Raw genomic sequence first — 26451 nt, forward strand, 5'->3', positions numbered from 1 at the left:
ATTGGATGACGTGCAAGAAGTTAATGGGACAGACACCCTTTAGGCTGGTATACGGGGTTGAAGCGGTGATGCCTATCGAATACATCGGGCCTAGTCTATGCATAACAGCACCCACGGGTATGACAGATCATGGAGCCTTGGAAGAAAGGCTCACACAGTTGGATGAGCTCGAAGAAAAGATATTTTTAGTTGGATTTCACCAGCAAGTCCAAAAGTAGCATGAAAAAGAATGGCATGACCAACATATTAAGCTGCGCACCTTTAAGGTGAATGAGTTGGTGCTATTGTATGACAGTAAGTTTGATAAATTTCCAGGGAAATTTAGAATGCATTGGTTGCAGCCCTATGTTATTAAGGAGATTACCGATGGTGGAACGGTCCAACTGGTTAAGTTGAATGGTGATCCCTTCCTAGGAAAGGTGAATGACAGTTGATTGAAGCCATACACAGGTGGCCCAGCCATCTAAATAGGCAGCATAAGCATAGTCTTAGTGCTATAAGAAGCTGAAAGGAGGTGCGGGACTATAAACTACACTGCCCGGGTTGGGGAGCTGCACGATGTCAGGGCTGTGCGAAGTAGTGAAGTGTCACAGGGTCCGTGACAGCATGAAGACAGTTGCACTAGTGCACATGTCCGCCGGAAAGTGACCGTTAAAGTCACTATTCATGATTTGATGGTCGGTTTGAGGTCAAATGGAGCGAGCGGAAGGCATATAAGGTGAAATTTATGGGTTAGATTCTTGAAAATCTGTCGCTAATCTAGCATTAATGGGCCGAATGTGGGGGGAACAGTTGAATTTGAATTCAAAAAGCCCTATAAGTTACAAGTGGCTGTCTAGCGAAAAACACTTGGCATTTTAAAAATCTAGTTGTTACGCTATTAGTTATGTATGGACCTTTCATATTTTGAGGCTTTGAGAGCAAGTTCAGTGTTTGAGAGATTGTTGAAGGAGATGGAGGACCTCCTGACCAGAATGGTGTTGACAGCCAAGGAAGCCGCATAGGAAATTGCGATAGTAGAAGCCCCAAAGAGTGGCGTAGTGATAGTTGAGGTTCCTAAATCACCCAGAACATCGAGAGCTAATAATGATAAGCAGGCTATGATCTCGGTGTGTGTCTCACCAAGAAACCCACAGAGGACCAAGCTCACCTTGCAGGAAAAGGGGAAGGCCATTAATCTGCAGGCCAACGAGGAAGACTCTGAAGAAATCCTGGTGGATGAGGAGGAAGTGGAAATGGAATTTGAAACCTAGGGTGCGACCCTATTACCAAACTACTAGAATATATTCCTCTGCGCAAGGGAAAAGCCAAGGTGCCGAAGGACATAGACGAGAGCAAGAGCTCCCTGCAAACTCTATTGCTCCCGGATGGCCTTGTTTTTGAGGGACCATACTTATGGCGGGTTCCTGTACTAAAATTCGAAGATTGGGACCTCGCAAATCCTGAGAAATTCCCACATTTAGAGACTGAGCAGCTAATGTGCCGATGGATGGATGCGACTGCTATAACGATTGAATAGGAGCCATGTACCTGGCTCAAGGGTGTAGAGAAAGACAGGTTTCTTAACCTTCTCTAGGTGTTGCATTACCACTGCGCCCCAATGACCATCTTTGTCATCAGACAGCTGCTCGTCTTGGTGCATGATGGGTGTTTGTGGCTGGAGGATCCCATTCCCATCACAAGTCACTTGATCCATCAGATTACACAGCTACCTTACTCAGGGTTGGATCCAGCCAATATTTCAGAAGGAAAAGGTGGCGAGTTGGCCCTCGCAGAAGCTATGAAGAAGAAATTCAAGTTGGAGAAGAAGAAACGAGGATATGGCATCTCCGGTATTAACAACCCTACAGTCAAGGTAGCGACGCAAATACTAGCAAGGAAGGTGATGCGAAAGTGTCGAGTGGATGAGGTGCTTGCACCTATGATTGCACTAGCAGCCCAATGTGCGGAAGGAGTCCAGTTAACCTGGGTGAATTATCTATGTGGTGAGTTCCTTGTGAACTATCACGAGGCATAGGAGCAAGGCAAAACATTTCACTACACATGGCTCCTGTTGTCGATTGTACTGTTGTCATGGGAGCTGCTAGAAGACATCTAATTCCCTTCGGTCATGCTGGATCTTCCAGAGGTAGCGAAGTATGCTTTGCTGTGGGCGACCAAGGATGCGCAGTGCATAAAAGAAAGAAATATCTTTTGGCTCTTTATGGAGATGAGTATCCGGATGGGGATTAATTGCAAGCCGTGGTGGTCACCCCCAATATACGCTATTTTCCAGCGCTTTGCAGAGTTCAAACCGGGTTTCCACCATGTCTTCATTAGGGCATGAAAGGACCCTACAAAGACATGGCATAACCTACCATATCTGGCGACTGATGATGTAATTTTTGCAATCCTCGAGTGTTGGCTGCTGGAGTGGCATGCTTCAGCTGGCTTTGCACTGGAAACAAAAAAGTATGCAACGCAAGAAGGAAGAAACAAAGCTCTGAATGGCATAGCTGGTGGAGAAGCATAGAAAAGAGGAAGCAGAGGCTAAGGCCCAAGTCGTCCACGATGCCGTAAAATTGGCGGAACAATAGAAAACAAGAGGAGAAGAGCACGAAGGATAGAAGTCACCTTCACCCGGGACCGAGGCAGAAACAAAGAAAAAAAAGGTGGCGCGGACCCACAGACAAAGTCCACCCAACTCAAGCATCCGAGATCGCGAAAAAATGCAGTACCACGAAATAAAACCAAGGCATCTCTTAGTTCCAGTCTTCGCAACCTGTCACCAGGGATCAACATGAGCTCTTACTATGTCTGGTTTTGTTAGATGTTTTACACATGATGTTCAACACAAAACATGTCACAAGTGTGTCCATCAAAAGAAGCACGGAAAAATATTTCCAACGGTATATCACACTCCCATAACTGGTTTCTATATTAGAAGATATGATCGAAATGAATGAGTGATTCTTGGTTATGCATGTTTTGAGGTCAGTTGCTGCACACAATGACAAGTTTAGTACAAAATCAGTTTCTGAAAGAATGGTAAGGAATTTTTCAAAAGTGAAAGATATTTTTGTTCATCAGATACTAAATAACAAAAACCTCCTTCATTTTATGCACAGGTGCTACTATGTGGGATATATACGGTGATATTTGGAGCCTACATTAAAACAAAGCAAATTTTTCATTTTTTTAATGTTTTAGTCATTTTAGTGTGGGGCCATTTTACAACATATGAAAAGTAATTTTGCAAAACCCAAGGAGGTTTTTGTTAAGAACGAGCCATATAGAAAAAACCTATTTCAGTTTATTCACAGGTGTCATGGATTGGGATATGTGACTAGATATTTACATCTCATTTTCACAGATTTAAATTTTTAATGATTTTCTGTTTTAGAGATGATTTTGTGGAATAGATTGCGAGCTACTGGAAACGAATTTCCCAAATTTGAGAGAGGTTGTTCTTCAAAACTACCTTATCTACAAAAATTTCTTTCAATTTTGTAACAGGTGCTATGGTTTAGGAGATACGAGTTCATCTTCAACACCTATTTTTAGAAATTCAGCCCAAGTTTAATGTAACTAATTCTATTTTGAAGAAAAAGGTTGAGCTCAATCCCTTAGTACAAGGATGATAAAATGTATATATTTTATGAATTTCATAGTTTAGGGGTTGGATTTTGGTAGAAGGTTGGACTTTTGAGAAAGCCTTGAGCTTCATTGTACACTCATATCAGCATTTTGGCTAAGGAATTGAGACCAGGGTTTGCAGCACTCTTTGGGATCCATGTGACAATTTGTCTTGGTACAATGCTTTCTTTTTTAATTGTGAATTTGCTTATGTGTTATGTATGCCATTCTCTATCTTGTTTCTTCTTAAATAAACAAACAAGAGTGTAAGTAGAATCCATTTAAATTGTAGTTCTCTACTTGAGGTTTGCTTTAGTTTCTTGATGTTTTCAGCTGTTTGGAGAGGATCCATGGTTGCTCTTGCCCTCTTCAACTCCTCACCTGTCTAATCCCTCCATCACATTCAATTTTAAGTGCCAAAAACAATTGCCTACCTTGCCCCATTGAGATCTCTGCAGGACTGAGCTTCAATCCCCGCACCCAAAATTTGTCTTTCCATCTGAGCCAACGAAAACATTATTTTATTCAATCAAATTCTCTTGCACATATACCTAGCCTAAAATCAGTATTTTTATTGGTCATCTCAAGCCCTCATCAATCATAATTTGCTAAGATTGACCTGGAGAGATCCCTCTCCCGACCTGGTAGGGCTAGCTACCAGGTTAAGCATGGTTCGATGTTGGCCTTGGATCCTACCTTCCTCAGCCTAAGGTAAATCTCGGCACTAACATAGTGGTGACCATACTGGGGAAGAAAGTTTATTATCATTGTTTTGCTTTATAAACTACAAACGGAGTCTGAAGTTAGCCAGGTAGCCTTCGAAATTCTCTTGCTTTGCATTAGCGAAAGTAGATAAAAGCTACTTCAGTCAATCTCTGGTCTAGTTTATAAAGTGAACATCTGACTTGCAAATTTCCCCAGTACAATTTTGTAATCAAGTTCAGATCTGATTGCTGATGGTGGACAACAGTCGGACACATATGAAGGCTGAAATCATCTACTTGGCGACTCCTCTATTCGAAGTCCCGAGTTTCAAAGTATTGATGGTGGCTCCACTGGCTAAATGAAGGACCTAGATTGTAGAGCTGAGGCTTCTGTGATCCATAACAAGTTTGGGAGAGATTTTTCGGCGAAAATCACATGAGAAACCATTTGTCGATGCATTTTGAACCAACCACACTGGTTGGTTCGAAATGTGTCGACAAATGGTTTCTCATGTGAAGGACCTAGATGTTGCTTCGATTTGTTCAAGGTATTCATGTGTCGATTTTTCTAATCTTCTTGGTTTTCCTAATCAATTACCAAAGGATGCATACATTTTGAGTAATGGCCCTAAATTCAATGGGGAAGATTTGACTTTGACTCTAGAACATATAGAAAATTTTAAAACATTTGTGGACATTCTTAGAGTTAAAAAGGAAGATGTCTTCATTAGATTGTTCTTTGATTCATTTCAAGGCAAATGTAGAAAACGGATTGAAGGTTTTCCTATCAGATCTATTAAGTCCTTTGCAGATTTTTGGGATATCTCTCTTGAAACATGGATGGAGAAAGAGGAAGAATTCAAAATAGAGGTGCCCTCTATTCAAGGTTTTAGAGAATGGGAAGATATGTGCACGGATGATGAGGTAGATGAGAACTTTTCTTCATCTCTTTCTTCTTATCTGAAATCCTGTCGATGCAGCCATGAAGTTAAGCTCAATTTTTTGCAAGAGTTTGCCATCAAAATTGAAGGAGATCTAACTGAATTGGAGACCCAAATACAGTCCCAGGATCTGGACTGTTGAGTCCCATTCTTTGGGGACCTTTTTTAGCAGAAGGAATAGAAGGTAAGGCTGCCCGTGGATATTTGCATTGATAGTTTGCAGCTAGAAGCATGTATTGAGGAGTTAGGGCAGCAAATAGAGTTTGGTTTCTTCGATCCTATTGCAGTGTACATGGATTTTTTTTAGTTTGAATGATAGATCAGATTGCCTTTTACACAACCAAATTCATTATGTGCATGTATGGTTGTCATCCTTTACATTTGTGTCATGGTTGAAGCACTTTCAAGCAGCATCCTTGTCATAGTTACTTGATTGGTTGATATGGCATTACAACATTACTTGATCTATCAATTTTTCAGCAAAGTGGGTTAGATTTGTACATAAATAAGCTGCCCGAGGCAGCATTTCAGTTTTCGGTATTTGTTTATGTACATGTTGCAGTATGTATATGTTTTTGGATTGGTATGAGTTGTTTTGGGTTTGCAGTTGTTTGACCATCCATGCCCAATGGAAGAGGCACTGTCTGCTTTCCAGAGATCTGTAGTTCTTGGCACCTCCAAGGAGCTACCATCCCCATTGGAGCCGATGTTAGTTCTAGTCTTCGTAGCCTGTCACCAGGGATCAACATGAGCTCTTACTATGTCTGGTTTTGTTAGATGTTTTGCACATGATGTTCAGCACAAAACATGTCACAAGTGTGTCCATCAGAAGAATATTGGAAAAATATTTCCAATGGTATATCACACTCCCATAACCAGTTTCTATATTAGAAGATATGATCGAAATGAATGAGTGATTCTTGGTTATGCATGTTTTGAGGTCAGTTGCTGCACACAATGACAAGTTTAGTACAAAATTAGTTTCTGAAAGAATGGTAAAGAATTTTTCAAAAGTGAAAGAGCTTTTTGTTAATTACATACTAAATAACAAAAACCTCCTTAATTTTATGCACATGTGCTACTATGTGGGAGATATACATTGATATTTGGAGCCTACATTAAAACAAAGCAAAATTTTCATATTTTTTACTGTTTTAGTCATTTTAGTACGGGGCCATTTTACAACAGATGAAAAGTAATTTTGCAAAACCCAAGGAGGTTTCTGTTAATCACAATCCATGTAACAAAATATCTTTCAGTTTATTCACAGATGTCATGGATTGGGATATGTGACTAGATCTTTATAGCTCATTTTCACAGATTTAAATTTTTAATGATTTTCTGTTTTAGAGATTATTTTGTGGAACATATTGAGAGCTACTGGAAATGAATTTTCCAAAGTTGAGAGAGGTTTTTCTCCAAAATGACGTTATCTACAAAACCCTCTTTCATTTTTATAACAGGTGCTATGGTTTAGGAGATACGAGTTCATCTTCAACACCTATTTTCAGAAATTCGGCCCAAGCTTAATGTAACTAATTCTATTTTGAAGAAAATGGTTGAGCTCAATCCCTTAGTACAAGGATGAGAAAATGTATATATTTTATGAATTTCATAGTGTAAGGGTTGGATTTTGGTAGAAGGTTGGACTTTTGAGAAAGCCTTGAGCTTCATTGTACACTCATATTAGCATTTTGGCTAAGGAATTGAGACCAGGGTTTGCAGCACTCTTTGGGATCCATGTGGCAATTTGTCTTGGTACAATGCTTTCTTTTGTAATTGTGAATTTGCTTATGTGTTATGTATGCCATTCTCTATCTTGTTTCTTCTTAACTAAGCAAACAAGAGTGTAAGTAGAATCCATTGAAATTGTAGTGCTCTACTTGAGGTTTGTTTTAGTTTCTTGATGTTTTCAGCTGTTTGGAGAGGATCCATGGTTGCTCTTGCCCTTTTCAACTCCTCACCTGTCTAATCCCTCCATCATATTCAATTTTAAGTGCCAAAAACAATTTCCTACCTTTCCCCATTGAGATCTCTGCAGGACTAAGCCTCAATCCCCGCACCCAAAATTTTCCTTTCCATTTGAGGCAACAAAAACATTATTTTATTCAATCAAATTCTCTTGCACATATACCTAGCCTAAAATCAGTATTTCTATCAATCATCTCAAGCCCTCATCGATCATAATTTGCTGAGATTGACCTAGAGAGAGCCCTTTCCTGACCTGGTAGGGCTAGCTACCAGGTTAAGCGTGGTTTGATGTTGGCCCTGGATCCTACCCTCCTCAGCCTAAGGTAAATCTAGGCACTAACAGCATCAAAGACATCCTTCGACCCAATCACCCTCACTGAGAGGGATTTGCATGATATCGAAGAACGGTGAGGGATGTCACTGTGGAGGCCCTCCAATAGTTAGAAGAACAACAATAGTTGGTATTAGGGGCTCTCTAGACAAAGTTGCAAGAGTTGCAGTTTCACACTCAATAGGCTGGCACAGTATCCACTAGCCTCGTGATCGACACTTCAGCTGCCGAGGAGATGTTGCACACAAGGGTGACCAACATGATAGTGCTACCAGACGGGGCACTTACTACAGAGAATGAGTCCAACAGGCCTACGATAAGCAGTCTGAAAGGGGTAGGATTGAACATGGCTGTGCTCCCTCGAGAGACACTCTACCTCATGTAGGATGGAGTCACCGTGGAACTTCGGGCCTGGGAGAGTCGTGGTTTGTAGTTAATGAGCGAGTAGCGCATCAACATCGAGCAGTTGGCCTACAGCGCAATGAGGGAGTGGAGCAGAATAAGAAAATAATGTAGGTAGTGGAGGAATGCTACCGAGTGGTCCCAGAGTTGGACATTCAGATAGAAGAACCAGTTGAGGTGTGTGTCCATAATTTAGCCATAGGGGTATGTGATGCTCGAGCAGAGATGGCTAGGGTTCAGCTGGAGTTGATCCTGCAGGTCGCTGAATTACAGTTGAAGGCTCAACCTTCAACTACGCCAGAAGTCAGGGAACAACATACCACCACTATTACAACAACAATAGCGGCATTTGACAGTGAAGTGGCAGACTGCATGCAAATTTTTGAACAGTAATTCAAGGTCCTTGCCACCCTGCAGGAGGACCCGAATGTAGAGCACCTAGAGACAGAGGCGCACGAACTACAACAAAGGTATGACGAGGTAAAAGGGACTGCACAAACGATTTCCCTTACATAGAGGCTCGCACAGATGTAGGAGGAAAAGGTGCTCAAGGAACAAGTGGATGCCGCTCAGCACAAAGAAGCGGTCTTAAAAGCGCGTCTACAACCATGGATAGATGAGGCATATACGATCATGGCCTCCATTGAAGAAAAGCTCGCACAACTGCAGGCAGCTCAGCAAAATATTCAGGGTAGTAGTTCAGCGACAGTCACCGAGTAGAGCATGGAAGAAGTCTAGCAGGAGGCCGCTTAGTGTGCTGCTGAAGTTTTTGTGATCCAAACGGAGCTAGGAGGTCTTCATGCTAAGATCTTTGCACCTGCAAAGTGACTCGAGGGTGAGTCATGATGTTGGTGTTGGGGGCCTATTGGGTGCAGGATCCCCTAAGGGATTTTTTTGGGCTAAAAGCCCATATTTTGGTCCAATTTTGTAATCCAAATGTAAAAACTCCACATTTTTTGGTCGAGGAGCACGTAGGTGTTAAAGAGTCATAGGGTTGTCCGCCCTTATTTTGGAAATGTAATGTCAGTTGTAAAAGATCTACGCATGGTCCGCAGACCATGGGATTGTATAAATAGAGCTAAGGTCAAAGTAGTTTAAGAATAAATCAAGGAATCAAGAAAGAATGAAGAGATAACTCTGAAGTTGTTGGGCGTGGAATCCCCCCAAGGCATTTTTTGGGGATTAAAGCCCAAGTTTTGACTAAGTCCATTGTAAAGACTTCGTGAATTATGGGCGCGGAGCGCGAAGGCATAATAGAGTCATAGGGTTGTCCATGGTTGGTTTTGTAATGTAATGTCAGTTTGAAAGATCTACCCACGGTCCGTGGACCATGGAATTGTATAAATAACAGGGAATCAAGATGAGTCTAAGGAATCGAAGAAGCATTGAGTCGAAGTGTAAGTCGTGTCTTTGGGTTGTAGAGTAGGAGAAGGCTCTGCAGCTGAGTGTGCAGAGGCCTAGTAGTTTGCAGCTGAGTGCGCAGGGCAGGTCGAGTCTGTAACTATTGGAAGCATTAATATAGAGAAGTTTTACCATATTTTTGTGTATCTTTTCCTGTTTTATGTAATATTGGGTATAAATTGCAAAGCTTACTATTTATTTACTACGTAAACTCATATGAATGTGCTGAATAAGTAAAGATAACATAAGGCATCCGTTTACGTGAATATAACTAACTAGTACAAGAAGATAAGTAAGATCTCGGGTGCGACTTAGGGAATTAGTACAGATCATTGCTCTAGCAGCACGAAAGCTCCCCAGCCCCTGGTTAGGGCTGCACGAAGGCGAATATATTAGGGTGGGAAGGCCAGGGAAGTGCGCGAAGTAAGCTGCATGAAGGGACTCATAGTTGGACCAAATCAACCCCTCAGACATCTCAAGGGTGTGGAAACCTAGTTCCACCACCCCCCCTTACTACTTCAGGGTGAGACCTTATTCCGCGCTCCGCGGAGTGTTGCCGAAAGGGCCAGTAGTACAGGGATTTGTTTGGCTAATTAACTTCAAATTTGGGTCAGGCCCCAACAAGCCAACAAATTGTTTTGTTGCCGGGACTGGGATCTGCATAGAGATGTATGATGTCGTATCACTGGAATCCAACTAAGAAAGGAATTGAAGATTGGTTGGATAGGAAGATTCACGAGTTCGTAGCGTAGGAGAATAGGAATCTGTGACTATCAAAAGAAGAGTGGTTAGACTGCTACCTATACACAGAGATCCACAAAATTTTCTTCGCATCTTTCCCTACTAAGCTGTACGAGTGGATCACGAAGATAACAAATAGCCAAGGAAGGTGCAAGCTCGACAGACCTATTGTGTGGACTCCAGAATTGGTGCGCAGATTGGAAGCATCAGAGGATAAGATCGCATGCGTTGTTGATCACTAGCTCGATCGAATTATAGGAGGATTCATCACTGAGTTTGCGGTAGATACTTTAGTCAGCTATAGCAAGGCAGAACGATGCTTCTTCAAGGGACCACGAGGTACGTACGTTAAGTATTTGAACACTTAGATTAAAATTCTACTGTGTGAAAAGTGGGTTATGCGAATACATTGATGTTTGGGGCTACGCGAAGTGGGAGAATTTACAGAAACGAAGGTAGTGCAGAACTAGAAACTAGCCCCTTGATTTCACCTCCGCGAGGAAACGAGGAAGAGCTCGCGAAGGTCTCACCAAGAAGTGTGATCAATTTGATAAGACAGAGGATTCCACGCATACCACCCCCACCCACACCACCACTAGTGTCACCATCTTCACCCCCATCTTCACCCATACCACCTCTGCCACCACCGCGAACCAATATGGCAAGTGCGATAAAGTTGCCAGTGTTCAAGGGAGTAGGAAATGAAGATCCAGACCAGTTTTGGTTCATGATAAAGGCTGTATGGGAAGCGCAGGGAGTCACGGATGACAATATAAAGAAAGAAACATTGGTCAGCACTCTGCAAGATCACGCACTGACCTGGTACATTAAGCATTCTAATGACAATCTGAATGCAGGGATCACAAACATCCAAACTGTGCTGAATAGAGAATTTAGCAGACCGAAGTCAGAGGTGCAGTCTATCATTAGGTTCAAGGAGATTACGATGCTACTAGGTGAGACCCCTTGGGAGTTGGATCAGAGGTTAAAGTGCACAATTCGTGAAGCCAACATGACTTTGACGGATGGACAACACTGAGAATGGCTTGTAGCATCGCTAACGCTGCATTTAAGGAACGCGTTGTAACAACAGAGGCTAAAAATTTAGGCCGAGGCCTTCGAGATCACGATGAGACTGCATGAGACCCCAATACAGGATCCTAACCTGGGAGTTCAACATATCCATGCACAGTTGAAAAACTTGTGCCTTGAAATGCAAAGTCTGAAACAGGATAGGACAGCTCGCCCAAAAGTGTGTGACGAGGTATGGTGTGTTAAATGTAAGGGTCAGGGTCATGACAAAGACCACTGCCCAGTGTTCACAAATTACCTCGTGGGACAAGGATCAATGCCATTGAGACTAGAGGCGCAAGCATAAACTAGCGTGGTGCCTGCATTGTGGTGCACGATTTTTCAAATAGGAGGAAAGAATGCTATAGACAACTGCCATTTGATGTAGAAGCACGCGTAGAATTCACAACAGTTGTTCTATAATTTCTGTAGATTAGTGGGACATGATGAGCACACCTGTAGAAGTTATGAACTGATGATGGATAGGACTCCCACCTATGGAGTTCATGCCAAAACGTGGCTCCTTGACTAGAACACAAGAATGGAGCGAACCAGATTTCAAAGGCGCGGACAAGGCCGAGGTGGAGGAGGACCTGGAAGAGGTCACAGATCGCTGATATGTTACAATTGTGGAGGGCCAGGAAATTATTCCCATGATTGTATGAATCTGATGCATCCTTCATGCTTGTATTGTACATTGCTTGATTATGAGATGGAGGATTGTCCCAACCTAATAGCACAATTCCGTGGCAAGGGAGCGCTCTAACCTCCCCTAACTTAGAACTTGCAAATAATGAGGTCTGAGCTACGCGAGGAAGACCCTAATGTGAACATTATGCTCTGAAGTGGAATTACAATAGGGGATGACAAAGGCAAGCAGCCTGAAGATAGTACTTGGGTTTGCAAGGCTCTGACGAAAGAACCAGAGTTTGATTTGGAGTGTGCTAAGGAAACCTTCATGGAAGCAAGGAAGAGCTTCGCTGATGCCTCCACTTTAGGAAGCAGAGATAGATCAGAGCTAGACATGGACCCATTTATGCTCACAACATTCCTGGAAACATGCATGAAGCTGCTACGTGACAGCAAGGCTGTAAAGGGATTGCAGGAACTCATTAATATATGCGCTTGGACCCCGCCAGGAGAACCGCGCGTAGTTCTCCCAAATGTTTTGCCAAAGCAGACATGGGAGTGCATGGGGAGGCGTACACTGTAATGGTCTCCTATCCAACTGCAAATGGTGAACCAACAAAAGATCCTACCAATGGGAAGATTGCAGGGAATCACCATAGATATCGAAGGGGCAAGCGCGCTGGAAGATTTTGAAGTGATAGAGATTGTTGATGACAACAATCCCTACCCTGCATTATCAGGGTTGGGCCACTAACATGAATGGGGTGATAAATCTGAAGAAGCGCAAGATGATTTTTGAGAAATTGTCTCTACGCATAGTCATACCTTTAGACCCTGCGAAAGGATTGCGCTACACGGAGCCAGTGTACGAATATAAAAGCGATGACGACTTGGACTGCATCTACAAGATAACCGCGTGAGAGAAAGACTGGGTGAATCCCACCACGGATGGAAGAATCTCATGGGAGTGCGAAAGCTCCTATACATCAGATTCTAACGAGGAGATAGAGCGATGGCAGAAATGGTTACACGAGGTAACCACGCTGAACTGTAACATTATGATGAGATATTTGCACTGCGTATCGACAAAGGTAAGGGATCTGCCTATGTATGATGGATTGAGTGAGGTAGATGACTTCATGAGCAGATTTGAAAGGGAGGTGCCAGAACAGCAATGCTTCGAGGCTTTGAAATAGGTATTGCGCGCTACGCCCATGAGGTGGTGGGGTATGCACCAAGGATGCTTTGAGGACTGGCGTGAATGCAGGAGGATGATGCACATTCGGTTTGGGAAGCCTCATATGTGATTAAAATACAAGTATAATGGACAAGATGATCCAGGCATGCACCTCTCCAAGTGGACAAAGATCTATGGGGAAGAGACAGAACTTGAGTGGGTACACCTGTTTTGTCATACCCTAGATGTTATACCCCTGAATTGGTATATAGAGACAGAGCTCCACCATGGGACGAGTGAATGGGATATCTTGCGTGAAGGGTTCTTGCTAACCTTCACATTTGAGGATCGTTGGTGGGATACTATTGATGATGTGCTACAAGTAGTAAAAACAACTATCTTTAAAATACACCAGGAGCCAATAGAATTGATTCATCCTGAATGGGTGACCCAGCTGGGTTGTGCACTAGAGTGGTACAACATAAATACTGAATAAGATGACGGGGATTCGCAAAAAGTTAACATTCTAGAAACTGAAGGCTATCGCGAGGTTCAACGGCCATTGATTGAAGACCCTTACATAACCGCATTGGTAAAGACAAAGCAGGTGAATATTGGTATGGAAACTGAACCTAAGTATGCAACGCTCGGTGATTATTGGGATGACGCGATGGTGGATAAGGTCGTTGAGTTACTTCGCGAGTACTAGGACCTATTCCTGACTAAGATCACGGACTTAAAAGGAATCATCATGGATTTAGGAATGATGCGGATCACATTAAAGCCCTATTCAAAGCTAGTTAAGAGGAGGCCTTACCGCTTGAATCCAAAGTATAAGGAGAAGGTCTGCATAGAACTGGACAAGATGCTTGCAACTGGAATCATTAAGCCGGTGGAAGGATCCGATTGGGTAAGCCCTATGGTGGTGTAGGAAAGGAAGCAGAAAGGCGAGATAAGAATATGCATGGTCCTCAGAAAGTTGAATGATGCATGTGTGCATAACCCATTCCCAACCCCATTCACAGATGAAGTATTAGAAAATGTTGGCGGGCAAGAAGCATATTATTTTACTGATGGGTTCTCAGGGTACCACCAGATCAAAATTGCGCTAGAAGATATGAGCAAGACCACCTTCTTGACTAAGTGGGACTACTTTTAATACACTTTTATGCCATTTGGGTTGAAGAATGCGTTGGCCATATTTTTGTGCATAGTTGTTGCAGCATTCAAGGAATATATCCACAAGTTCCTAGAGATTTATTTGGATGATTGGACTGTATTTGGATTGGTTAAGCACCATGTAGTGAGCTTACACTTGATGCTGGATACCTGCTGATGACACCAAATCACGCTGAACCTAAAGAAGTGCACATTCCTCATTCCCTTTGGGAACCTGTTGGGACATGTAGTTTGCAAATAGGGACTGATGGTAGACCCCATGAAGATTCTGGTAATTCTAAATTTGGAAGTGCCGCGAAGTGTCAAACAACTACGAGCTACCCTCGGACATATGGGGTATTATAGGAAGTTCATCAAAATCTACACCCAGATCACTATGCCGATGGAGAAGTTGTTGAAAAAAGATGTTACGTTATGCTGGAATGATGACTGCATGAAGAGCCTGGATATACTAAAAGAAAAATTGGCCTCTACACTGATCCTGGTCTTCTCGAAATGGGACAAGGAGTTTCATGTCCACGTTGATGCATCGTGTATAGTGCTGGGAGTGGTACTAACACAGGAGGGTGGAGAGGGCTTGGATCACCCTATCGCATTCGCGAGTCGCAGATTGTCTAAAGCAGAAAAGAACTATTCCACCACTAAACGTGAGGGGTTGGCTATGGTGTACACGCTCCAAAAATATCGGCACTATTTGCTAGGGGGACACTTCAAGATGTATACAGACCATTCCAATCTGAAGTACTTGGTCAATAAGCCTGTGTTGGGGGTGCACATATGAAGGTGGCTCTTATTATTCCAAGAATATGATTTTGAGGTTGTTGTGAAGCCTGGACGCCTGAACGCGGGGCCAGATCACTTGTCACGCATTGAGATAGGAAAGGAACCTACTAGTCTGGAAGAAACATTACCTGATGCACAGCTCTTTGCTGTGCATGTAGTGGATGGACACTTTGAAGGTATAATCCACTTTTTGATGACGAGTACTATGCCGAAAGAATACTCCATCCAGCAGAAGAAGAAATTGGTGGTTCGCACAGCAGATTTTTCTGTCATCACAGGGCACCTATATAAGATGGGCAATGACGAGATACTGCAAATGTATGTACCTGAATTTGAACAAAGTTAGATCCTCACAGAAGTGCATGGGGGAACTGCAGGAGGACACTATGTAGGGAAAGCGACCACACAAAACATTCTCCGCACAGGGTTGTGGTGGCCAACCCTTCATCAGGATTCAAAAGCACACTGTAAGGCTTGTGATATATGTTAAAGAATAGGTAAACCATCGCAGAGGGCCGAGATGCCTTTGAACCCACAAATGACACTGCAGCCCTTTGAAAAGTGGGTGATCGACTTTGTAGGACATATCAAACCTCAGGGAAATATGGTCGTGCGATACATTATCACTACGATAGAGTACCTGACTTGTTGGCTAGAAGTGCAGCAGGTAAAAGATTGCATGGCTGCCATAGCCGCGAAGTTTCTGTTTGAACACATATTGACACGATTTGGATGTCCAAATATCCTAATGAGTGATTGTGGTACACATTTCCTGAACGAAACAATCAGTGCGCTGACAGAAGGGTTTCAGGTGTAGCACCAGAAAAGCACACCGTATCACCCCCAAGCCAATGGGATGGTAGAAGCATTTAACAAAATATTGGAGACTGCACTGACCAAAGTATGCATCGCGCAGTGGAGTGATTAGGACTTGCGCGTTCTGACAGTGCTATGGGCTTATAAGACAACATGCAAGAAACTAACAGGACAGACACCTTTCCGGTTGGTATATGGTGTGGAAGCTAACATGCCAATGGAGTAAATTGTGCCTAGTCTGCGCATAGTAGTGCTCACAGGGGTGATGGACCTCTAAGCCCTGAAAGAGAGGCTCGCATTGTTGGAAGAACTTGAAGAGGAATGGTTCATGGCTAGCTTCCATTAGCAAGTACAAAAGCAACGCGAAAAGGCTTGGCACGATCGCCGTATTAAGTTTCCACCTTCAAGGTAAATGATTTAGTGTTACTGTGTGACAGTAAGTTTGATAAATTACTGGGCAAGTTTAGAATGGATTGGCTAGGACCGTATGTTGTTAAGGAGGTCATAGAAAGAGGCGCAATGCAGCTGGTAAAGCTAGATGGAGAACCTTTCCCAGGAAAAGTGAATGGTAGTTGATTGAAGCCATACACGGGTGGCCCGGCTATCTAACTAACTAACAAAAGCACAATCTTCACACTCCTAGTAGGCGAAAGAAGGCGTGGGACTATAAAAAAATGCAGGGGATGCAGGAACAGATCCAGGGAAGCAGTTCCAACATCGCAGTCTCGAAACAACGTGTACAGAAGATTAAATAGGAAGCTGCTCAGTGCACTACCTACCTTGCAGCTGTTTGAGCAGAGTTGGAGGGTATCAGTGCAAAGATCTTCACATCAGTAGAGTGACTCGAGGGAGAGTCATGATGTTTGTGTTGGGGGCCTGTTGGGCGTGGAATCCCCCCAAGGCATGTTTTGGGGCTTAAAGCCCAAGTTTTGACTAAGTCCATTGTAAATACTCCACGAATTATGAGTGCGGAGCACGAAGGAATAATAGAGTCATAGGGCTATCCGCCCTTGGTTTTGTAATGTAATGTATGTTTGAAATATCTACCCATGGTCCATGGACCATGGAATTGTATAAATAGAGCAAGGGTCTAAGTGTAGAAATAACAAGGAAGCAAGATGAGTCTAAGGAATCGATGAAGCATTGACTCGAAGTGTAAGTCATGTATTTGGGTCGTACAGTAGGAGAAGGCTTTGCAAGTGAGTGCGCAGGGCAAGTCGAGTCTATAACTATTGGAAGAATTAATAAAGAGAAGTTTTATCATATTTCTGTGTATCTTTTCCTGTTTTATGTATTATTGGGTATAAATTGCAAAGCTTAATGTTTATTTACTATGCAAACTCATATGAATGTGTTGAATAAGTAAATATAATGTAAGGCATCCTTTTACTCAAAGATAACTAACTGGTATAAGAAGATAAGTAAGATCTCGAGTGTGACTTAGGGAATTAGTACAGATCGCTGCTCTAGTAGCATCCCCTGGTTAGGGCTACGCGAAGGCGAATATAAGTGCGTGAAGCAACTCATAGTTGGACCAAATCAATCCCTCAGACATCTCAAGGGTGCGGAAACCTAGTTCCTGCACCCCCCATACTACTTCGGGTGAGTCCTCAGTCTGCGCTCTATGGACTGTTGCCGAAAGGGCAAGTGGTACAGGGATTTGTTTGGCTAATTAACTCCGAACCTGGGTCAGGCTCCAACAAGCCAATAGAAGTAGAAGTCTAAGTCTTGGGTCGTAGCATAGGTAAAGGCTCTACAGCTAAGTGTGCAGAGGCCTATAAGTCCAGAGCTGACTTCGCGGACCCCTACAGTTGAGTGCAGAGGGCGGGTCGAGTCAATAATCTCTCAGAATTATCAATAAGGAGAAGTATTCCATAATTTCTGCATCTTATTTTCTGTTTATGCATATGTTATATTGGGTATGAATTTCACTTATAATACTTATGTGATGCGTGAATGTATGTAAATGTATTGGTTAAGTGAACGCAAGTAACAACATCTGTTTACGCAAAGCTAACTAAGATCTATTAATAAGATAAGAAAGACACTTAGCCTAGTTGGAAGATATTGCAGTTCACTGCCCTAGCAATGTGGAAGGACTTCAGCCCCTGGTTAGGGCTACGCGGAAACTGATTGTACCCTTTCACGAAGGCACTGAAGGGTGGAACAGAGGGTTAAGCAACCTGTGTGAAGGCAGGTATAGCTGAAATAAACCGACATCACATCCATCTCAAGGGTGTGGAAACTTGGTTCCAACATCCCCCCATACTGCTTTGGGTGAGACTTCAGTCTGCACCCCACAGGCTGATGCTGAAAGGGCCAGTAGTATAGGGATTTGTTTTTCTAACTAACGTTGAACCTAGGTCAGGCCCCCTCAAGCCAATAGTACGACCACTTCATGGTGACATCATCTGCCCTATCTACTTCTCATGGCGAATCATCGTCTGCCATGTGCCTTCTTAGAGGAGAGAGAAAATGTCCTTGGGGTCCTTGGTCTTGCGATGATTTCCTTTGTATTTCCCCTGCTCCATGACCCTCAGCTCTTTCAAAAGAGTTTCAATTTTTAAGGAGCTATGGAACTTCAATGATCTGAAGTTCTGAAATGATTGACCCTTCGAAATTAGAGTTCTGATGTGCTGAGCTTTTTTCAAAACCAAGATCTAGATGGTAGGCCTTCCCCTTTTTATTTCAGCTCTGAATTTTAGCTCTACTTTGTTTTCGGCCTCCAATATCCCGAAATCCAAATCATATTTCCTACTGATCTTTCCAACATCAGACCTCGATGGACATCCATCCATTTTGGCTTTCAAACTTACGCTTTCCTTTTTTGGTTATCCAAGATTGCACCCATCCTTTTCTATACTAGGGATGGAAAATATGACCATTTTCCATAATAACAAGAGGGTATGATGAGTGACAACATCGGCTCCAATTGGGGATAATGTATTGCAAGAAATGCATTGAGAACCTATAGATTAGTGCTTTCTATCCATTGGGCATGGAATCATTTTATTCAAGTACATAAAAAGGAAAAAAAATATTAAGAAATTAAAGCATTACTGGTATGTACAATGGCTCCAAAATATGAAGACTACTGAATGAAAAAAGGAATTTCATGACATCATGAAGATGAATTCTTCAAGCAATTGGTTGTCTTATCATATCCACCTAGGAGCTGTTGTAGGTCCCTAATTAAGGGGGAGCCTAGAAACGAGTTGGAAATTCCTAAGCCAAGAGGGAGCTTAGGTATATTCCTTCTATAGGAATGAGTACATTCCTTTATTGGAATAATTATGTCCTCCCTAATTAAGAGGGAGAGATAGAGACATCATTATTGTCTTCACTTGGGAAGAAAAAATGGAGGATTGGGTAAGCATCTGGCATCTGATGCTCTTTGAGGATGTATTAGGGCATCCAATTTAAGTGTAGTCATTGAGGACATATATTCTTTGATGATTGGGAATCCTAGATAAGAATAGTCTCGACGGAGCACAACCTAAGAACCTGGGTGGGGTATGTTATGAGAGAGACAATGATGAGTGTGTCTATACATCATTGGTCTCGCCAACATTGTGCTCAGGTCTCGTGGATAGATAGAGTTTCTAGTCAAGGCCTTGCTATGTGACAATGCTAGCTGATATGATGTTATACAGATGGGTTACCAATCTGACTCATCTTATGAGAAATTATTCAGATTAAGAAATGTTGAGTACCATTTTGAATACCTCCCTAGTTAAGAGGGAGTGTTGAAAAGTAACTAGGTTTGGGCTTCATAAAGACATGTAATTGTGATTTTATGTAATTGATGAAAAGGAGAAATATAAATTTATTATTGTAATTCTTGTTTCATGGGTTTCATGAGAAAGGAAACTTATTTTTAGTTTGACTCCCGTTATGAGTCCTTAGGATTGGTCGTAAAGTCAAATTGTGTCAATGTCATGTATGAAAGACCCTTCTTGGGCATGTTACATTTTGTATGAGTCATTAATTAATCTTGAAAGCCCTCCAAGATAAGCACAAGGTATCCCTCTTCAAGTCGTCTTCAAATAGAATTAATTATCTCTCCAACTGACATGTCGTCTCAGATGTCATGTCAGCTTATATACATGGACAAACAACTATAAATAGGCCATTTCAGATCCCATTTCAGATAGAAATTGTAGAACAATAATTTAGCCAATTCAGAAGTAAAAACATTGCGAATGAAGATTAATTATCAGGGAGGGGAGAAGTAAGAAAAGTAAATATCTTAGTTTCATTTTCTTGGATCTATTTCAGGGTAATTCTGTTGTCACATATGTGTGGAAGAAGTTCATATGTTGCAATAAGGTTAAGAGGAATTACAGTCCTCTTAGATAGCTAAATTAGAGGAAGAACAAGTTTGAAAGGAAGTCAAGGCATGCTAGAAAGAGTCCCTATGCAAATAAGGCCTAATTCTAGGAGGTCGAAACTATTGAAGGACTAGGAATACGAAGTTGAAGGGTAGCTGAAAAGAAGGAAGAAGAAAAAGATTGACTATTGTTGAGTTGGGCTCGGAAGAGAAGTAGTGAAAGAGGAATTGTGTCTTGGTCTTGGAGACGCAAATAGGTAAAGGGTCTTCGTATTGGTATTCATCAATTGGAATCTCTATAAGAAGAATAATTTTTTAGGGTTTTATCTCAAGAGTTAGAGGTTTTGGCCTTGACTAATAGCCTATATTTTGTTTTTCTTGTCTCTTTATGATTTATGCATTGGTAGCTATTTGATGAAGAAGAACAAGCACAAGCACAAGAATAAGGACACGTCGTCTCACCCTCAGTTCTTGTCGGATCATTATGGAGGTTCCAATGACTATAAATAGGAAGCTCGGCCTCATTTTAGAACACATGATGTCGTTGAAGCAAGTCTGAAATCGAGAAGTGTGAAGGTCATCAAATAGAAGCCCTATAACTAGCGAGGAGAAGGGAAGGAGCAACAAGATCTTTAACTTTATTGTGGGACAATTTTTGGGTCAAATTACCTCCACACGTGCGATATTGTAGACCTGTAGATTGTAGGAAGAAGGGAAAAATATTACAGTCATAGTGAGAGAGGATTTTGGGTGAAGAACAAGAAAGATCTCAAGCTGAAGTGTCAAGAAGAAGTCTCCTTCTAGAGCGAGGAAGACAAAGGGTCAAAGTTGGTCAAACTCATGTGCTAGGGTTTTTGAATAGAGACAAGAAGTACAGTGTTGAACCAAGGGACTGAAATTCTGAAGGGTAGCCGAGAAGAAGGAAGAAGCAAGAGGGTTGACTATAGTTGACTCAAGGAAGAAGGACCTCATCAAGGAAGCTTTATGTCTTGGTCTTGGAGTGGAAAATAGGTCAAGGGTTTTGGTCTCGATATTCATCATTTGAAGTCCTTATAAGGAGAATATTTTTTTTCCGTTTTCCTCTCAAGTGGGAGAGGTTTTGGCCCTAGCTGATAGCCTATATCCTGTGTCTCTTGTCTCTTTATGGTTTATGCATTAGTAGTTGTTTGATGAAGAATAACACTATAATAATATATGTAAAACAAGATCCTATCATGAAGTAAAAAGTATTCATAAGAAATTATCAATAGTAGAGAAATATCTTAACCTTAGTGGGTGAAAATGGACCTCTTTAATGCTGGAGATAAAGCTTGAGAAACTTCCCATTCACAGGAAGCTCAAGCACCTCACCATCCAAATTTTTATATAGAAGGTGTTGTTTCCATTTTCTTCAGATACCTTCAAAGTTCCAAACCACAAGGGATCAAAATTACCATGTTTTCCTTTGTCCTCTATCCTAACATGCCATTTGAGCACCAAGTATCTTGGTTGTAAGGATTTGTCCCTTGCCCTCTTGTCAAAAAGAGCCTTCATATTTTCCTGATATTTAATTAGATTCTGAGTTACCTCCCACCTCGTTTATTGAAGTTCTACTAGATGATTGATTCTCCCGGTCAGATAATGTGGCTCCTCCTCAACATCCTATAGAATTTTAGCCACTGGCATGGATAGTTGGATAGGGAAAATGGAAGCCTTTCCATATACCAATTCATATGGGGACTTCCCAGTTGACCTCTTGGTAGTAATGTTGTTCGGCCATAAAGAAAACTTCAGTTGTGAGTCCCAGTTTTTCTGATTTTTTTATATGGTATTTTTTAGAATCCTCACTAAAGTCTTATTTGAAGACTCATCCAACCCATTTACCTGCGGATAGTAGGTGGGGTCCCACAATGATGTTTTACTTTAGCTAAAAACTTAGAAACTTGGAAAATTTAAAAACTTGAGCATTATTAGTGATAATCTTCCTTAGACTACTAAATCTGGCAAGGATATTTTCCTTCATAAAATTAATGACCACTACATCAATTTCATTTCTAGCCAGGATTGACTCCACCCAGTTCGTGAAGTAATAAGTGCCTGTAATAATCCACTCATGTTGACTACTGGATTGTGGATGCATTTCTCCTATGGAGTATAGCCCCCATTTCCTGAATGGCGTATCCAAAAAAGTAGGAATCAGGGGGAGGGATGCTAACTTCTACTTCTTAATAAAAATATGACATTTTCCACAAGTTATAAAATAAGTATCAACCTCACCAAAAAAATTGGGCCAATAGAAACCTACTTTAAGGATCTTATGGATTGTGGCTCTCCAACTGTAATTTCCTCCACAGACACAGTTATGAAATTCATCAATCACCTTATGAAGCTCTTCTTCTACCAGGCATACAAGAAAAATCCCCATCGGGCCTTTCCAGTATAGCTGGCCATTTGAAATGACAAACTTCTGGGCTTGCATCCTTAATGCCTTGTATTTAACTTTGTCAAAATTCAATGGGAATTTCAGAAAAAGTAAATAATGGACCATATACCTATACCATTGTGAGACAAGGTACTTCATTTGGATTTTTTGTATTGAGGTCTCAATATTGTTTTGTTCCTCTAGTCTTCCAACTTTTCCTTCCTTATCTATTAGCAAAGTTATACCTAGGGCCTGACAGTTAGCCTTAGAAAATATTTTAGCCAATACCCGCCCCTTGATCAACTTAGAGGGTTTGATATCATTGTCATATTCTTGTTTTTTAGCAATCTAGTTGCCTCTCTCACCTTCATTGTCTCCCTGCACGATAATGCCTTCCACAATTACAGTTGGGACATATGCTATTATATTGGACTGTAGGACATATATTCAAAAGGTATTCAGGGATTTAACCAAGTTATAAGATTTTTTCGCTAAGATATTATACTTTAGCTTTGCATCTCGCAACACTCACCTGAAAAATGTGATCGACTGTTCTAGTCGTTCATTACTTTTTTGCAATAAAGCAACCGCCACCGTGTTAGGAGAGGCAAAAGAAAAAATGAGGAATGGAATTTGATAGTATAGGCTAGCTAAGATAAGGATTCTATAAAATCCTTTTTTATTCTAGGGAATGACTCACAGGATTCTATGGTCCATTTGAATTCCCTGTCTTTCTTCAACATTTCTGTAATTTCTTTAACAATTTCAACATAGTTTGGTATGAATCTCCTGAGAAAATTTATTCTTCCCAAGAAAACCTTAATCTCCTTCCTATTTCTTGGTAATGGAATATTGTTATTAACTTCCACCCTTTTGGGATCAATATTCACTCCTTCCTTTGCTACAATGTGCCCGAATAACTTCCCTACACTTAAAGAAAACTGAGATTTTTTCGGGTTTAAGGACATACCATACCTTCTGCACTTTTCAAAAGTAAGTTGCAAGTGCTTGAGGTGATTTTATTCTAAACCAAAGAAAACAGTTATGAAATCTAGGAAGATTACTATGAATTTATCCCACTCTCCAACAAATGTTATATCCATCTCTCTCTGGAAAGTAGCTCTAACGCTTATGAGGCTGAAAGGCATTCTAGCATACATAAACGTTCCCCATGGTGTAGTAAAAAGTTGTTTTCTTCTAATCCTACGATTGTACAATGATTTTGCTATACCTAGAGAAACCATCCATCATGGACATCTAAGTAGACGCTACTACTCTCTCCATAATATAATCCATTTTAGGCAGAGGATAGTTATCTTTTAGCGAAGCTTTATTAAAACTTTTGAAATCTATGCATAACCTTATTTCTCCATTCTTCTTCTTGACATGATCCAAAAGTGCTTCCTAGTCAAAGTACCTTAAAGGCACAATTATCTGAGTATGTAATAGTTTCTTCACCTCCTTTTTAATTGATGGGAGCAACAAAGGATTAATCTTCATGAGCTTCTATTTATTTGGATTCACCTGAGTTTTTAAAGGAATTTTGTGATGTATGACATCAGGATAATCGTCATATGGCCAGGAAAACACATCAATGTACTCCTTAATAAGGTATAGACACCTTTGTTTGTATTCCTTAGGAACTCCTTTAGCTAATTTGATGATTCTCAAGTTTTCTTCGATACCAATATTACAATCTTTCCCATCTTCCTCAAGCTCTTGCTTAGTTGTCTTTGTAGCCACATCATTTGAGTTAAAAATCCTTTGCAATAAAACTAATCCATTGGGGATGATATTCCCCTTTAGTTGCAATATCTTGTGACCAATGATGGTTTCCTCCCAATTGACCTCTGGTTCACATGTCATCTCCTCGTCCTCCTGATCAATCAACGAGTTCAAGAATTCTCCAACGACCTCCATGAAGCAAATGATTTGTTCTTCATCTTCAAACACCTGTCAGTACTTCACATTGCCTGGTACTGACAACCTTTACCTGACCTCGAATTCATATTTGAGCAAGGAATTTTGGGGAGGCTTAAAAGTGCAAGCAATGATGGCCAAGGAGTCTGTCATCCTATTATGCTCCCTGGGAAGAAACTGAATATTGAAATCTAAGAAAAGCTTTCAATCAAGTCCCATAATTCATTCCTAGGGCAATATTTGAGGATGTAACAATAAGTTATACCAAGGAGCGTCAATAAGTAAATCTAAAGTATGAAAGTCACAACATAATTGTTTGGAGAATCTAGATTTGGTGTTAAAATATTTAATATTAATTTGAAATATTGAAAATGTCTGCAAATAAGTTAATGAAAAGATATGTAAATACAAATTATATTAGTAACATTGGGTAAAGGGTATTTTAAAGACATTTTCTGAGTAAAATATAACTATGATGCAAGACTAAAATCTAGTGCCATGCTAATTGGATGGTTTATACATGGAGAAACTAGTAGGAATAGTAGGTTCCCTACCAATTGGATTGTGAGACTTGAATAAATGACTCTGTAACTTTTCACTTCTCTCCTCTTTTGGCTCAGCGAAATCAACATAAAGAAATTTTCCAGCAACAAGTTTTCCATTCATTTCTACCTTAGCTTGGGATGCTTGTAAAGGAGATGAAAATGCCACAAATCCTGAACCTTTACTGTATCCATGAAAGTCTCTCATTACCTTGCATGAAGTGATTGTGCCATAAATAGAGAATAGTTCTTTCAACTTGTTGTCATCAATACTGTCATCCAAATATTTTAAATAAAGATTTAATCCATATTGCCTCCTCAATTCAGATTTCTTCAATGCCCTTCCAACATACCATTCCTTACCATCAATTGTTTTCCCATTTAAATTCTCAACGCAGCTTGCGGCATCATCTCCATTCTCAAAATTAACAAATCCAAAACACTTTGAATTACCTGCGGCATCGCTAATCACTTTGGCACTTGTAATTGGTCCGTACACACTAAAGTAATATCTCAAATCCTCATCATTCATTGACTCTGATAAATTCTTAACAAAAACATCAGTGAACTTGGTGTTTCCATTTTCTCGTTCTCGCTGCTCCTTTTTCATGAATGGAGCAACATAAACCCGTTCCCCATCGATAAACTGACCATTCAAATATTTTATTGCATTTTGCACTCCCTCTTCATGTTCATAAATCACAAATCCATATCCTTTGGATTGCCCTGATGCATCTGTTGCAATATTAGAAGAGAGAATGGGCCCACACATAGCGAAAGTACGATAGAAAGCATCTTCGCCTACTGTTCTATCAAGATTCTTAACAAAAATTTTAGCTGATCCAAAGTTACGGATGCTGGGGTCATGGGGTGAGTACATTACCCGAATAGGGTTTCCATTAAGGGGTGTAGAATTCAATAAACTTAAAGGTTGCGGATGTTGGGGTCCTGGGATGAGTACATTACCTGAATAGGGTTTCCATTAAGGCATGTAGAATTCAAGAAAATTAAAGCATGTTGGGGTCATGGGGTGAGTACATTACCCGAATAGGGTTTCCATTAAGGGGTGTAGAATTCAAGAAACTTAAAGCCTCGCTAGCATTTTCAGCCGACCTGTAATTGACATAGGCGTATCCCAGAGAAGTGTTGGTAATGGCATCTCTGCATATGTGAACAGTGAGCACCGGGCCAATCCGCCCAAAGAGATCATACATCTGGGCCTCGGTAACATTGGGCTCCAAATCCCCCACATACAGAGATTTAGGTAGTAATTGATTGTTGTTGCCATTATCAACTGCTTGTTGATGTTGTGCAACACGGTGTTCTGCTGGTTGGACTTGATTCTGTGCCATCGCCTCTTTACTCACTGACACTGGAAAAGCAGAAAGCACAACTTCCCAACTGCCAACTCAATCGAAATAAAAATCCAAACCCAATTCAACCGAAATAATAATCGAAACCCACCACATTAGGTGTAGGTTACAAAATTTGTGGAT

At 41.1% G+C, this 26451-nt stretch overlaps 1 pseudogene; it reads right to left on the bottom strand.

The window, feature by feature from the left end:
• Positions 1-24914: 24914 nt before the first annotated feature.
• Positions 24915-26451, bottom strand: part of LOC149149864 (polyadenylate-binding protein 2 pseudogene) — a 29456-nt pseudogene continuing 27919 nt past the window's right edge.

Source organism: Pinus tabuliformis, chromosome 9 (assembly GCF_031772625.1).
Source record: "Pinus tabuliformis cultivar Carrire ecotype Pingquan chromosome 9, CPIR1, whole genome shotgun sequence".
NCBI lineage: Eukaryota > Viridiplantae > Streptophyta > Pinopsida > Pinales > Pinaceae > Pinus > Pinus tabuliformis.